The following is an 11,177-nucleotide window of genomic DNA, read 5'->3' on the forward strand; positions in this document are numbered from 1 at the left end:
GAGACGTATGCCTGTAATCAGGAGGTGGTCCCGTACTCTCTGCACCATAGGTTCCATGTAGAGGGCAAAGTGCAGGAGTAACAGGAGTCAACCCTGCCTCGTGCCTCTGTGGATGGGAAAGGGAGTGGATGTGTGCCTTTTGATCCACACCGTGGCTGTGGGTGAGCGATAGCAGTTAAAAATGTGTGTACGCATCTTTTCCCGCAGGCCCACGCAACCATTACCTGCTCGAGATAGGGTCAGTTGACCCGGTCAAAGGCCTTCTCCGCGTCTATAGTGAGGAGTATGTAGTCCCCGGCGATACGGGATGCCTTTTCTATTAGATGGGTGACACGTTTAGTATTGTCACTCGTCTGTCTCTGCGGTATGAATCCAGCTTGATCTGGGTCCATCAGTTTGGGCATGTAGGGGTCTAGCCGAGTGGCCATTATCCCAGTATAGAGCTTCAAATCAATGTTCAACAACGAGATGGGCTGGTATGACCCACAGTCCGCCTTATCTTTGCATGGCTTCTGTATGACAGCTGTCGGTGCTTCCAGCTTAGAGAAGGAGATCATCCTGGGTATGACAAAGGAGTTGTAGACCCCAGTAAGGAGAGGGGTAAGCGTAGAGCAAAATTGCTTATAAAAAGCAGTGGTATAGCTGTCGGGGCCTATGGATTTCCCTAGTTTTAAGCGGGCTATGACCGCTCTGACTTCCTCCGGTCTGATCTCTCTCTCTATGTGAGTCGCCTGGTCAGGTGTCAGTGCGGGGAGATGGGTCCCTACTAGGTACACCTCTATGTTTGATGGCTCCAGAGGTTGTTCATCATAAAGGTGGGCATAGAAGTCTCTAAAGACCTCGGCGATGGTTGCATCTTCCGAGATTGACACTCCTGCGTGGTCCCTGATTTCCCGAACTCCCTTGCGTTGCTGGAGGTGCAGAGTCCAGCGGGTTGCCCAGAATATGATTGAAGAGTTCACGTACATATTTGAAGATGTCACCAGCTTCTTCATTGGTGCTCACTCCCCGTAGTCTGATGTTGTGGCGGCGGGAGAGGTTTTCAAAGTCCTCGAGGTGAGATTGAATGTCAACCTGCTGCTCGTGGATTCGGAGCAACTCTTCTGCATGGTGGCCAATTCAGTGTCTCGGGTATCGCTCCTCTCATCCAGGGATGCCACTCTTTCCCCTATCTCATCTACGTCCTTGCGAATGTCCTTGATCTCCACTATGAGGTCACGCTTCACCATCTGAAGGTTGCCTCGTCGTGCTGCAAATAGGGATTCCAAGATGGCCCGTGTCACGGCGCATCTGCGGAGGTGGCCATCTGTATTACCGCGTCTGGTCGTCCGGGGTCCGCTGACCCACAGCTCTGTGCTCAGGCAAAAAGGTCCTTTAGTGATTTTTCTCCTGTGGCTGATTTGTCGTTTTTCCCCCGGAAGATTTCATGCTCCGAACCCCAACCTTCGCCGGCGCCGACTGAACAGGGCTATGCGAGGAGACACCCACGGCCAATGGTGTCCAACACAGCCATCCCAACTCCACTGCTCAAGGCCCAGGTGGGTACACACTAACCCTGACGTGTTCCTGGCGTAGGATGTCGCTCAAGGATGGGCGGCGGATTGCTGAGCGTCTGATAGAGCACTGAATGCCTCTAATTTCTTGGCCCAGGGGAGGCCCGGCATGGTGTTAGCTGTGTCAGTGGGAGGGTGTGCGCCAGTCCAACAGCCTGTCCCTGTAATGCAGCTCCTTCGTCTTCAGGTCTGAGGTTCACGGATGGGAAGACTGGACCAAGTGCTTTCCGGTGTGCGGTGGTAGGAGCCAGGCTCAGACCCCTTCACTAACTTCGCCCTCGTCACTGAGCGCAGGAGGCGCCAAGGGGTGTTGTCCATGCTTTACTGGGTCCCATTCTGTAGTGTTCTGGAATGAGGCTCTCCCAATTACTCAGAGGTGGGTAGGTCCGGTGAGGTAATCCACCATGAGCGTAGGAGTATTGCCTATGCTGCAGGCTTGCACTTGGTTAAGCCGCAACAAGGCCTATCGACCCTCTGCGCTTCTCGGGGGCCCCAGAGAGATACAGTTGGGCATATGCACTAGAAGAAACTCACAGCGGGGGCCCCCTTTTGCGGTCCCACAAGCCAAAGGCCGAAGTGCCCTCAAATGGCTTGCCTTGATCTCTGGTGACTGCCAGGTACACCTGCCGGGCAATGTGTGTATCTGCCTCACACGAGAGAGGCCGCAGCTCCGCTCAAGATGGTGCCCGCTACGCTGCTGCCGATCCCTGCCGTCGCTGTGCACCGATCGGCTACAGCATGGGAGGGCCCCGGCCCGAGACAGTCGACCCGATGTGGTGGTCTTCACAGCGCAGCTAGGGGCACAGGGGTCTAGTCCCCATTGCCGCGGCAGTTCTGTCTTCCGTCGCCTGTTGTCTCCCCAGCGCCCAGACCCGACCTGGAGGCGGGGTTGTGCTACACCCCCATGGGAGCTCAAGAGTCGCACCCAGTGAGTTGCCTTTTGTGCCGGTGTGCTGCAGACCTCAGTATTAGTCTCTTTCAGTGCTTTTCAGCGTTCTGGCTAGCGCTGTAGATCGGCAGGTGGATGAGCAAAGGCGAAACACAGCTTAGCTTTCCGCCATCTTGGCCACGCCCGTTCAAACCTGTAAATTTTACTTACCTGGTAATCTGCTTCCACCCAATCCTAACGTGCTGATTAACCATGTGACCTGTTCTCATACGCTGCGTTAGGTTGTTCTAGTATTGCTCCCAAACTAAGGGGCATATTATCAAGTGCCCCTCACGAGTCAAATGCAAATGCTTGATGAAAGGGTTTTAATGATTTTGCATTTGACTCGTGAGGGACATCTAGTAACGACTAGTAGAACTGCAGCTTGATGTAAGAATGATGTCAATGCTTTTTCATTTGACTCATGAGGGACATCTAGTAACGACTAGTTGATCTGCAGCTCTTTGTAGAATTATTTTGATATTGGATACTATATTATTCACTGCTCACTGATAATCTCGTCCCATAATGCTTTACAGGGCCTTTGGTTGGGATTGTTTTTTTGCCAATAACTGTGCTTGGGGTGGTCCTAAGAGGATGGGCCCACCACCGAAGTTCAACAAGATGTGCTTTTTGTTTATGCTCTTTGTGTTCAAGGCATCTTCCTGGTTCCCCCTAGGTTAGGGGAGACCCCACAGTTATCACATCTCTCATTGCCTACTGTTTTCATTGAAAAAGTTCACTTTTGTGAATTGTTTTTTCAAAATGTTTTTTAGCTTGTAAAATTGCTTTATCGAAGCATCTGAGGATGTTGTTGATTTAGTTGCAATGCTACGTGATTAAGCACAGTTTTCTACTGTGCTACGTACAATTTGTGGAGTGGAAATTAGTACAAACTATGTATTCCCCATTAGCGTAGCGTAGTACTATGCCCAAGGTTATTTTAGACGACTGTGGTAACAGGGGGCTTCCAGAGTGTTAGAAATAATCTATTTATACTCTATTTGCTGAAAGCAATACAACAGCCTAAAGAGATTGCTGTAGTTAAGTGTGATGCCAACATGCATGGAAAATATACGATCACACTTGAAAACAAATATATTGATCAAATGTGCAATTGAGAATGAAACAGGAGACTGTACAAGATGAATGAAGAATACATTTGATTCAAAACACTACAAATGTCAATGTTATTTTGTTGAATTCAGCTCACACTGCTTTGAGTGAATTGAGAGAGCTCAGGAGGCAACTACAGAAGATGATAAAAAGAAATAGGAAAGGTTGGGTTGGATTGCATAAAACTTTATCAGGATTTGTATGTCACTCCTGAACATAAATATATTTTAGCCAATTCAATGTTGCATCCAGTGGCACTGTACCAGTCACGGTCAAGTAGGGACTCCATGATTGTCATGTAGTTCCTATAGACACATAGGATCTGCACATGTGGATAACGTAAACTGAGGGATTGGTGCCATGAGTGATTCCAGACAGCCCAAAAGATATGTTAGCCTGTAGACCAGCTAGCTCACAGTGCCACCATAAGCCCCCTAGTTCTCCTTTAGGAACTGACCTGGCAACCAATGAACATGACAACTCTGACCCCTCAGGGATCGTGGAAGCAGCACAGTATTTTCGCTCAGTCAGTCATACTCATTATGCGGTGTGGGAACGTTTCTAATAGGTCCTGGCTGGCAGCATCCCTGGTGATGGTCAGATGCGACAAGGTCCCGCGTTTCATAGAACTTCATTTGAAGTTCGTCCCTCGTCACATTGCGAATACTCTGGGTGTCACTGCTGGGGCTAATAGACCTCCCTTCTGGGTGTTTTCCAGAAGGTACACATTAATTCCTTTTTTACAATTTCACTTTCACACAGGACTATCACACGAGTCCAGACTCTAGGGGACGGGACCTTTTAGATACGTTCCCACACCGTCCCCATTGGAGTAGATGAGAATCTCCTGGTCTAGATGAAATGCAAAGATCCTTTGAATGACACAAGGCAAGAAGCATGTTGACCACTTTCAAATCATACACATTATATAAAGCTTAAGTGGCTTTAATTTCCCCTCTTCAGCTACGACTCTTCAGTGATAGCATAGGAACCCAGCTAATAAAATATTCTGTGGGATTCTGCTCGCTATTTTTATTTCACTCTCACTTTCTTCTGATCTCTACTCACTAAACATATGCCCCACTACTACTTTTTACATCACATCACCTGATTCGGTTCGGGTCTAGTTCGCGCTATATAAAACTCTGCAAAAAAAAAAAAAAAAGAGAAGAACTTTAGGAAAGAGCCCCCTTGCGGGTCCCATTGGGCATTGTAATGCTGGCCCAGCATGGATATGCACAATGATGAAGAATGACACCCCTCGGGTGTGTAATGGCTCTTGCTTCTAATTGGAGCTATTCCACTTCCATCGTCATCTCTTCTTTCACTTGCGAACACCAGGTATCCCCACCTTTTTCCTTCTTCCCCCTCTCTCCACAGGAACAGCATACTCCTACGACACAGGGCTCCTATGCATGACCTACCAAGCCCCAGTCCCTCCATTTTGTGATGAAAATGTGTGTACATATTGCTTAGTATGTTAAAATAATAATCAGGGAAACACTTGGATATCTATGAGCGGAGGGGTCGACTGCGGAATCGCGCAGTGGAAGGAGCAGAACCGCGTGGGCTGTGGGTGAGCTGCCGGGGCCCAGACAGTCATCCACAGTCCTGTATCCACCAGCCACTTGTAACCACAAGGAGACTGATCTTTGACCACTGAGCCCGGTTGGTCCCTCCTGCTTCACTCATATGTTACGGCCCGGAGCGCATTCTTCTCCTCTGATTGCACTAGGATCACCTGGAGGTGCTGGCCTTTGAGGGGGCGAACACCTGCCTGCTGCTATGGGGAGAGACCAAGGGCCGAAACCTCCCAAAATGCAGACCAAGATCAACCCTACAGGACCATGGAGACCGGGGCAAAGGGTGGGCCTATAGAAAACAGTGCCCCCACTGTGACCGACCTCAGCACCATCCCTCAAGCAATTAGTGCCTCACTGTTGGACTTGGACCTTAGGGCAGGTTCACCCCTAATCTTTTTGCTTTTATTTGTGACCCTTTGTAGTGATTTTTGGGTCTCTGCGCACTTTTTCCCTGTGTCCCAGAGTGAAAGTGCGTGCGTGTAGTATGGCTGGCCTGCCCTCCCATAGGAATGCATGGGGAATGTGTGTGTCCATGTTAGTTCCTGATGTGTGGGGAGTGCAGGCTCGAGTTTGGTATGTGCGAACTCGTGAGAATGAATGCTGCGAGATGGTGTATGCGGCATGTATGTGTCTAGAAGGGAAGTGCTACTTCTGGACATTGATGTATGTGTGCAGTGAGGGTGCTGGAGCGTGATTGGCTGGAGCTGGCTGGCATGCCAGGCTCCAGGAAGTCTGGATGGGTCTGCCCGGTGGTGAGTGTGAGATCAGCATGAGTGATGTGTGGGAGGAGTGCACCTGGGTCCTGGATGGGCTGGGTTTTTCCCCACACAATGCTGGCTCCACCCCCCTGTGGTGTGTCTAATGACCCTAGCCTCCCCAGTGAATGAAAGGGGTGGTTGGGCCATCAAGGGTACTCCGAAGCCAGCTGCAACTGGTTTTCCCCCACCCTGCACCCTGAAGACAAAGGATTTCACAGTATAAGAAGGGGCTGTGTCCCCTTACAATTTGTTCTGCTTTTGGATCCTGCCAGAGGGGGCTGCTGCTGCTGCTGCTGGGCCAGAGGACCGCCACTTGGACTGTCTCCCTGCCTGGAGACCCAGTGTGCTGGCTCTGGGCCCAGCCTTGCCCCCTGCCTGCCTCCAGACCTTGCTGGAGCTTTTCTTTTGCCCCTAGCGCTGAAGAGCGCTTCCTTTGTGCTGCCTAGCGCTTCGAGCGCTTTATTTGGATTTCCAGCGCTGGGAGCGCTTGGGAGCGCTTTGTGTGCAGCCTGTGCCCACCCGGCATCTGCCCGTCGTCTGCCCGCTTGGGAGCGCTTTGTGTGCAGCCTGTGCCCACCCGGCATCTGCCCGTCGAGTTTTGCCGCTTTTTGGCCGAGCGAGTGCCCACCTCGCTTTATACTTTCATTGGAAGCCGGTGCCCACCCGGCATTGCCCCGTTTTATTTTTATGAATTAAAAGCCGGTGCCCACCCGGCATTGCCCGTGATCACCGCCGCAGCCCAGGAGCATTGGAAACCGTTGCCGGGCCGCTGCCTAGTGTGACCCGGAAGTTCCGCCTCCTGACCCCCAGGGCTGCGCTGCCATTGGCGGCCCCAGCGGAAGTCAGGCGGAGGGCAGCGAGACAAGGCCAGGTGGGAGATGCAGGAAGCAGCCTGCAGCGTCTCTGCGAGGCTCCCGAGTGAAGGGGAGCCCCGCCCGCGGCCCCTGCAGCGCCGCCCAGGAGAGGAGAAGCCGGCCGTGTTTCCCGCCTCCCGCAGTACCAGGAAGTCCCGGTGAGTGTGGGGGCGGGTTCTGTGTGGTTCCTCGAGCGGCCCCGTTGGGAGAGGGCCGCTCCAACGTGGGCAGCATTTCTTTGTGGGAGCCAAGGGCTCCGGGGGCATTATCTGTCTTAGAGTCCCCCGTGAGGGACTCCCACGTTCCGCCCCCGATTGCGAGGGAGCCCCGAGAGGCTTCAGGGGCACATCGGCATTTTCGAGCCCACGAGGCTCCGAGCTCCCCATTGTCCTGTGAGCCCAGAGAGGCTCTGAGGTGCCATTTCTTGTCTACGAGCCTGCGAGGCTTGAGTGCCAGTTCATAGATTTAGAGCCCTGAGAGGCTCTGGGGTCATTTTAATTGTTTTAGAGCATAGAAGCTCTTAATCGCCATTCTATTGATTTAGAGTCCAGCGAGGCTCTTAGGGGACACGAGTGAGGTCAGAGCCCCGAGGCTCCCATGCAGTACTTGCCCTCACCTGTGTTCTTGAGCCCACGAGGCTCCAACGTTGCCCAGCATTATTTACAACTGTCCAGCACTTAGTGGACAGTTGCTACCTTTAGGCTTGTGTGCTGTGCTGCTCACGTCACGTTACCTAGAGGGTGAGCAGGGGTTATCTTGGTGTGTAACTCCCTTGCCCTGACTTGGAAATGGTGATCCCTGACTGACCTTGGCGTGAGCATTGGTGGGCCGGGGGTCCCATTTCTAACATTGGTGGCAAGCGGTGCGGATTGGACTTGCGTTTGCGCTGTACCACAGTGGCGACAGGCCACACTACAAAACTCTGCAATTTTAGATAACCACATTTTGGGGATTATTGTTTTTTAGGTGAAGTTAAGTATTGCTTCTCCTGAAAGGTGTCATTTTGTGATTTGTGTCCAGTACCTTGTTCCCCGCCCTACTCCCACATTGGTACCTGTGTCTTTATGGTCAGGTTGAGAAGTCAGGGGTGGTAGAAACTGCCTTACCAGGGGGGGTGTGTGTGAATGAGGGTGGGTTACACTGGATAGAGGAGTGCAAGTTCTCTGAGATAGGAATCTTGCTGAATTTTTGTAATTGTGTACTCCTGTGTAAGCTCAGACCCCCAGGTTCCCTGTGTCAAACTCTTCTTGAGAACGTCCGCCACAATGGAGCCTACTTTTGATTTCTGTGATCTGTTTGAATACAGCATGTTGGAGTTGGTCAGATTCTGTGAAGAGAGAGACATAGGGGTGGATGAGTCAGATACTCAGTCCGAACTGAGGAGCAGCCTGATCCTATGGCAAAAGGATCAATGGGATCTTGAGCACAGTGAGAGAGATAGTGAGGACCCCATAGGTAGGGAGTCCCTTGCTGAGCCCAGTGTCGGTCCCAGCGCCCCATCCCTTGTCCTGACCCCAGAGGAGTGGGAAGATAGGGAGAAAGAAAGGGAGTATCAGCTAGCGATAGAACAGCTCAGGTTAGAGCATGCCCAGGCTATGGCGCAGCTGGGTGTTAAGAAGCAACAGCTAGAGATCGAGAGGGTCTTAGCGCAGCAGAGGATAGAGGAAGAGAGAAGGGCCATCATCCGTGAGAGAGCAGCCCTAGAGGATAGACTATCCCCTGCGCACAATTAAAATTTTCTGGATTCCCCAGGGAGGGTTGAGTCCAGTGGTGGCAGCTATTTAAGTTTCAGTATAGAAAGTCCCACCCCCAGTACCCAGAGTCTGGTACCTGTTTCCCCAGAAGAGGAGTTCAGGTTGAAGTTCAGGAGCCTTAGGAAACTGTCTCACCAGTCTTGGGAAGACTTTGAGGATGAATGTTGTGGAGCACTGTTTGATTGGGAACAGGCTCACAAGAAAGGCGAGTCTGACATATTGCACGAAATGATTCTCAAAGAACAGTTCCTCAGTGGTTGTTGTCCAGAGTTGCGCCAACACCTTTTAGGGTGTGGATTGTCTTCACCATATGAACTGGCAGAGGAAGCAGATCGCTGGGACAGTGCAAGAGGTTCTTTAGAGTCACTAGTGAGTGATTCCAACAATAGTGGGTCAGGTGTCCTCCAGCCCAGTGTGGTGGAGGAGGGTGAGAGTAGCCCAGCTAGGTCCCAGGTTAGTGAGGAGGGTGTAGGGGCTGACTTGACTGCCTGTCTCAGTGGAGCAGGAGTGAGTGTGTGACCGAGAGTCCCCAGACGCCCGAAGCCCTGTCACAGAGCCTGGATGGTTTCTTTAGGGAACACCAGAATGGGAACCTAGGCTTGCCTGTTAGTTCACTTGAGGGAGATCTCCTAGTGTGTAGAGGACCTGGAGCATCTGTAAGCGGAGCTTCTATGGTTCTAGAGTCTGGCAGTACCGCTCCAGTAGGGAGGGTACAGGAGTCCAGCGAAAGGAGTGATTGGGGGATAGTATGTGAGTCCCCAGAAGTCCTGGAGTGCCAGGCAGTGATTCCACCAAAGGTTCTAGACCGGAGGTTGGAGGCCCAGGTTCAGGATTTGCCTGACCTGAAGGGTGGGACTACTGTAATCAGTGTCCTAACCAGTTCTTCCTCCAGAGGTACCGCCCCGGGTGGGAGGGAGCAGGACTCTGGAAGGGGGTGCAGAGGGTGGGAGAGCCCACCTCTGACCCCGGTGCAACCTGAGGGGTTAAACCCTAGGTTGGGAGAATGTTGTTTAAAGGGGACCCCTCGCAGGAGGAGGAGGAACCCTAGAAGAAGAGGTAGGGGGAGGAGAGCCTTCCCTGAGACTCCTGGTCCGCCTGAGGTTGTAGACCCTAGGCTGGAGAACCAGTGGCAGTCTAGCCCTGTCTTGCAGACAGGAAGGGTGGAGAATGGCTATTATGTGCCAGGGGTTACTACCCCCCACTTTGTGAGTAGGCAGGATCCAGTGGTACCTGGGTGGCCTAGGGCCTGGTCCTGGCCGAGGGCAGCTGGAGAGTATCAGTGGGGTACCCCAGTTAATCCCTACAGTAGTACAGGAAGAGGTGTGGCGCCGCGGCCAGGGCGACTGACGCTGGAATCTGGGGACCACGGTTCGATTCCCGGCTCCGGCGGCAGGTTAGCCCAGCACCATGTGACTCTGGGCAATAGCTTGCTTAATCTTCCCGACGGCCCCCAGCGCCTAGAGACCCTTACGGGTGATTGTGCGCTTTACAAATGTGGACTTTACTTTACTTTAGTTTTAGAAGGAACCCTAGGGGTTCACCGTGGCGTAAAACAGGAGGGTGTCCCTGCAGTTGTGGGCCCGCGTCCGTGTTTTATCGCCCCAAGCAGGGAAGTCCATCACGGTGGTGATTGGTCTGCCCTGCGTTTTGGCTGGGAGGGGGTTGTGTTGGACTTGGGCCTTAGGGCAGGTTCACCCCTAATCTTTTTGCTTTTATTTGTGACCCTGTGTAGTGATTTTTGGGTCTCTGCGCACTTTTTCCCTGTGTCCCAGAGTGAAAGTGCGTGCGTGTAGTATGGCTGGCCTGCCCTCCCATAGGAATGCATGGGGAATGTGTGTGTCCATGTTAGTTCCTGATGTGTGGGGAGTGCAGGCTCGAGTTTGGTATGTGTGAACTCGTGAGAATGAATGCTGCGAGATGGTGTATGCGGCATGTATGTGTCTAGAAGGGAAGTGCTACTTCTGGACATTGATGTATGTGTGCAGTGAGGGTGCTGAAGCGTGATTGGCTGGAGCTGGCTGGCATGCCAGGCTCCAGGAAGTCTGGATGGGTCTGCCCGGTGGTGAGTGTGAGATCAGCATGAGTGATGTGTGGGAGGAGTGCACACTGGGTCCTGGATGGGCTGGGTTTTTCCCCACACAATGCTGGCTCCACCCCCCTGTGGTGTGTCTAATGACCCTAGCCTCCCCAGTGAATGAAAGGGGTGGTTGGGCCATCAAGGGTACTCCCAAGCCAGCTGCAACTGGTTTTCCCCCACCCTGCACCCTGAAGACAAAGGATTTCACAGTATAAGAAGGGGCTGTGTCCCCTTACAATTTGTTCTGCTTTTGGAACCTGCCAGAGGGGGCTGCTGCTGCTGCTGCTGGGCCAGAGGACCGCCACTTGGACTGTCTCCCTGCCTGGAGACCCAGTGTGCTGGCTCTGGGCCCAGCCTTGCCCCCTGCCTGCCTCCAGACCTTGCTGGAGCTTTTCTTTTGCCCCTAGCGCTGAAGAGCGCTTCCTTTGTGCTGCCTAGCGCTTCGAGCGGTTTATTTGGATTTCCAGCGCTGGGAGCGCTTTTCCCTTTGCTCATAGCGCTTGGGAGCGCTTTGTGTGCAGCCTGTGCCCACCCGGCACCTGCCCGTCGAGTTT

The sequence above is a fragment of the Lissotriton helveticus genome, chromosome 1_2 (assembly GCF_964261635.1).
Source record: "Lissotriton helveticus chromosome 1_2, aLisHel1.1, whole genome shotgun sequence".
Taxonomy (NCBI): domain Eukaryota; kingdom Metazoa; phylum Chordata; class Amphibia; order Caudata; family Salamandridae; genus Lissotriton; species Lissotriton helveticus.